This window comes from Ipomoea nil, unplaced genomic scaffold, assembly GCF_001879475.1.
Source record: "Ipomoea nil cultivar Tokyo-kokei standard unplaced genomic scaffold, Asagao_1.1 scaffold1834, whole genome shotgun sequence".
NCBI classification, from domain to species: Eukaryota; Viridiplantae; Streptophyta; class Magnoliopsida; order Solanales; family Convolvulaceae; genus Ipomoea; species Ipomoea nil.
Window position 1 is genome coordinate 5,262,612 of NW_017618262.1, and position 6,009 is coordinate 5,268,620.

The window sequence follows — 6,009 nt, forward strand, 5'->3', positions numbered from 1 at the left end:
CGGGATGAACTTTCGCATCCACACACGCTTGCCTTTAATTTTAAATTTAGCTTTTTCCATGCCTCTGAGAACCAAGTCAACGATTGCTGAAGAGGTGAACACAATCAGGGCAAACAACGACTGCTCATTGGGCTTTACCACCTGCATAGAGATGGACTCCACACTATACTCTCCAAACTTCCTCTTTAAGTAATCCCAAAGCTCGCATTTAGAAATAGGATAGCCCTTAGAAAATGTAGCAAACATTATTCTCTCGTCTTTTGGTTCCTCCATGGGCACCCGAGATGACTCACCTGTAACTTCGAGTCCCCCAAACCTTGATGTCATGGGATCCCGAGATGACTCACCTGTAACTTCGAGTCCCCCAGACCTTGGTATCGTGGGATCCATCGGCTCAGACGGTGGCATCATGACCATTTGAGTTTTGAGCAACTCTTGTTCAGTGTTTCTCGTGATGGCCATTTTCATGAGATCTTCCAATACCTTGACACAAACATTCTCCATAACCATTCTGATCCCACATAATGCATTGGCCCGATTTTGATGGAAGAACTTTAGAGACAATTGCTTTCCCAGGACATTTTGAGTGAGTGAAATCTCACTTGCATCAGAAGAGAACAGATAATTGGCATCTGTGATACATCTAAGGCAAGCCGCAGCTTCATTAGCAAGCCCATTGATCAATTTCATGGACGATGACATGATTTTATGCACAGCATGTTTTATTATTTTATTCTGTTCCAACCAAATCCATAAGGCAATCATATTCACAGATACCTTAGGATCATGCTTAAGCTCAAAAACAAGGATTGAATAAAGTTTTCTGTCTTTTTCATGGAAAAGATTCATCAACTCAACGGGAACTTCAGGATAGGTAGTATCCATGGCAAAATATGTTCTTAGTTGACAAGACCTGTTCACATGATAAGAAAGAGTAAAAGACCATAAGCCTTATTGCGTGAAGAGAGTATTCACTGTAATGGAAAACAAAAACTAGAAATGGACGAGACAAATTAACGTAACACACGATTTCATCCAAGCTATACTATATATATAGTCAATACATCACCCCATGTCAAATGGCTAAATGATGGTGCTGAAATCCTGACACTGCTAGAAATTATTGAATTTCAGACCACCTGAAAGTTATCTTAAATCAAGTTGAAACCAAAAAAGTGGTCGGAAATAGTAACAAAGGTTTTTCCGGATACCAAAAGTGGTCCGAACAAGACTTTCGACTTGATTTAAGATTACTTTTAGGTGATCGGAAATTTCATAATTTCCAGCAGTGTGAATCAAAAAAGAGTCAGAAAATGTAGTTTCTCTGCCCGATGAAGGAGATTCAGAGAGCACAATCACACAGGAAAATGCATGTCATCATACAAAACTAAGTAAAAACATTACTTTGAAAACAAAAACAAAAAAAAAAAAAAAGAAGGAAAAATATGAAGAAGAAGCTAGGGGAAACCTCTGCAACTTGTCGACGTTTTCTGCGCCCAAACTTTGATACTTGCAGCAGAGGGGATGGAACGTAGAACATGGAAATTGGTAGCAAGTATATAAGAGCTGGTGGACACCAAAAATAATCCATAAGACTATGGATGTTTGGACTTTAGATTTTGAATTGAATTTATGGATTTATTATTATAGGTATTGAAGTAATTGGATTTATTATTATAGGTATTATTTTAAGGATTTAAAAATTTAGGTAAAAAATTTCGGTTAATCGGTTAATCAACCAATTAATTCAAAAAAAAAATTTAATTCGGTTAATTTGGTAGTACAAAGTTCGGTTCGGTTAACACTTAAAAAGCATTAAAATTTCAGTTAAAACGGTTTGGTTAGCCAAATGTACACTCTTACCCTCAAATTTTGAAATATTAAGTTAATTAGTAAAATAAATATCAGTTAATTATGTAAAAAAAAAAAATGTTGCTGACAAAATAATTGACAACTTTTATTTGATAAAAGAATGACAAGCAAGATTATTATTGTACTAGATTTTTACGCGCATTGCGCGATTGGGATAATGCCCAATATTTTTCTTAAATAAGTATTTTAAAGTATATCAAGGCAAGATTATATTGGAATTGTCCATGCATAATAATTGAATGTCGAATTTGTGTATTTAAATTGGTAATTCTAAGTTTACAAATAAAAGATAATATAGTCAAGATTGATTATAATTGCCAATAAAATAATTGTATGGGTATGGTTGAAACAAAATACGGGATATAAGGGAGAGCAAATAAAAATTAAAGTATAAAATATTAAATATATACTAATATTGTTTGAGGAGATTCTGGCAATAGGAGCGTTATGCTGTGAGCACGTGCCCACCTTGCGGCAAATTATGCCCTGGAAACGTGTTCACCGTGAATGGTGAACACAAGGCTAAACGACGTCGTTTTTAGGCAAAAAAAAAGAAAAAAAAATTCGCGAATGTGGAGTTAACGGCGCGCGTTGATCAAATTATGAATTTTCTGTTATGAGATTATGAATTTTCAGAAAATTCATAATCGCATAACAGAAAATTCATAATCGCATAACAGAAAATTCATAATCGCATAACAGAAAATTCATAATCTCACAACAGAAAATTCATAATCTCATAACAGAAAATTCATAATCTTATAACAGAAAATTCATAATCTCATGGTTCCAAAGTGAATGTGTAGGCATGGTTCCAAAGTGAATGTGCAGGCATGAATTCATAATTTATGAATGTCCGTGATTTCGGACGGGAATGTGTAGGCATGGTTCCAAAGTGAATGTGCAGGCATGAATTCATAATTTATGACTGTCCGAAATCATTGTTCACCTCAAATTAAAGTGAAACCGCAAAATGTGAAAATGAAGAAGAAAAGTCGCGCAATTAATTAAGAAAAAAAAAAAAAAAGATAACGGTGTACTAACACCGTTGGAACCGTGTTCACCATGAATGGTGAACACGGTTCCATGACATAACGCTCCCCACCTTGCAAGGTGGGCATAGTTCCATATCCATAATTTCTATACTGTAGATTCATAATTTCTATACTGTATATCCATAATTTCTATACTTTAGATTCATAATTTCTAAACTGTAGATTCATAATTTAAATATAGTAGATTCATAATTTCTATATAGTAGATTCATAATTTATTAATTTCTATACTGCAGATTCATAATATATGTACTGTAGATTCATAATTTCTATATTGTAAATTCATAATTTCTAAACTGTATAGTTATCAATTATGAACATATAGTTCTCTGATTTGTGAAAACAGAGTTCACCAATTGGAATCTAAAGTATAAATTTTATGAATCTACAGTATAGAAATTATGGATCTACAGTATATAAATTATGAATCTACAGTATACAAATTATGGATATGGAATCTTGCCTACCTTGCAAGGTTGGCACATGCTCACAGCATAATTTGCCGGATTTGTGGTTAGATTTCTATTAAGACTTTAATATTAGAATTAGATTAATGTTGTAGTTATAAGTCTATATTAGACTTTAATATTAGAATTAGACTAACGGTGAATTAACGGTACTTAATGGAAAAGTTAACGGATCGAATAATCATATAATTAAGGATAAATTAGGAAATCTAAAGAAAAAATAAAAATCTGAACAACCTGAACTATTCATTTGATTAAATAATTTGACGGTCATTTTTTCTACCCAATGTTTATAATTAAATAAATATTTGAAAGTATATAAATGCAAGATTATATATGAGAAGTTTAACATAAGTAATTTAATGTCTAGTTTGTTTATTTAAATATGTAATTCATAATATATGAATACAATGTAATATAGGAAATTCATTATAATTATTACTAAACTTTTTTTAAATAGTAACCAAGTATTTTTGTTGCAAAGGGTTCTAATATATTTACTGAATGCGCATATATACAAGATCAATAAATGACTCAACAGTACCAGTTCTTTAGGTGTTTTGCTCAGTGTTCGTTTAGTTCAACCATTATTGTTGAATAAATTATTATAGATAAAGAAGTTCCTAATTTAAGGAATTTAGATGTAGTAAAAATTTAAAAATTTTAATTATAATGTAACCCGGCCCAAAGATATTAGACGATTGGTAAATATGATGTAACCCAAAGATCAAAATGATAAAGAAAGTGTTTGGCTATTCAACAGTTTGTAGCAACAACTTGTTCCAAACTACTGAAAATACAAACATTGCAATTTTCAATATTTTCACTTAGCGTTTTTTAGAATGATTTCCCCAAAACACATCTATATTAAAAAAAAAATATTATTAAAACAATTATTATTATTATTATTATTATTATTATTATTATTATTATTATTATTATTATTATTATTATTATTATTATTATTATTAGGTCATTTTAAATGTTAATTTAAACAGCTAATTTTTTCAAATATCTTTTTACCAACCGTTGATATAATTCGCTGGTCAAATCCGCTAATATAATTCGCTAACGCTAACCGCTAACGGCTGATTGTCAAACAAGGACATTGCGAGTTAGTTTCTCACTTCAATTTGTTGTGTGATTTGAATACTCTCTTTGTCAACAAATCCCTCAAGTAGTTAATATGATTGGCTTTATTAATTTAAATTTTTTAAATTTTTTCATGGTATTAATAAAATACTTGGTAAATAAATATATAACATTATTTTGTATTATAACTTTGATATTTAATTAAAAATAGTGCACAAATTAAAAAAGATAATAGACAATGTAGTGAATATACCCAATTGTTTAATTTGAATGTAAAGATTTTTTACATTGGAGAAAAATAAAGACAATATAACTAATGAAATTATTTCTCTTAATTAATTTATCGATAGTGAATAAATTATTTTTAATAAAGACATTGTAGGGACAATGTAGAGAATATAATCAATTGATGAATTTGAATTTTGAATGTAAAGAATTTTTACATTGGAGAAAAATAAAAACAATATAACTAACGAAATTATTTCTCTTATTTAATTTATTGATAATGAATATATATTTTTTTAGTAAAGGCATTGTAGACACATAATTCTAAATTAAAGAAATACATATGTATTATTTTTTGTTGTAGCTACTAAATTATGCCAACTTTGATAGGGATGTGGTTCGAACCTAAGACCTTTCTTATTGAAATCAATGAGTAAGTTAACGATGAACTAACATAAATTAACGAAAAAGATAATATTTAACGAAAAAGTTAACGGATAATCATATTCATTAAAGATAAATTAGGAAATCTAAAGGAAAAATTAAAATCTGATCAATATGAGCCATTCATTTGATTAAAAAACTTGACCGTCATTTTTTCTACCCATTATAGGCCTAACTCTCTTGGACTCTTATTAGTGTATATATATATATATATATATATATATATATATATATATATATATATATATATATAATAGATAGTGGATATAGTAGATATTATTATTAGTACGTCATTTTAAATGTTAATTTAAACAGCTAATTTTTTCAAATATCTTTTTACCAACCGTTAATATAATCCGCTGGTCAAATCCGCTAACGCTAACCGTTAATTGCTGATTGTCAAACAAGGACATTGCGAGTTAGTTTCTCACTTCAATTTGTTGTGTGATTTGAATATTCTCTTTGTCAACAAATCCCTCAAGTAATTAATATGATTGGCTTTATTAATTTAAATTTTTAAAATTTTTTCATGGTGTTAATAAAATACTTGTTAAATAAATATATAACATTATTTTGTATTATAACTTTGATATTTAATTAAAAAATAGTGCACAAATTAAAAAAGATAATAGACAATGTAGTAAATATACGCAATTGATGAATTTGAATGTAAAGAATTTTTACATTAGAGAAAAATAAAGACAATATAACTAATGAAATTATTTCTCTTAATTAATTTATCGATAATGAATAAATTTTTTTTTAATAAAGACATTGTAGGGATAATGTAGTGAATATAATCAATTGATGAATTTGAATTTTGAATGTAAAGAATTTTTTTATTGGACAAAAAT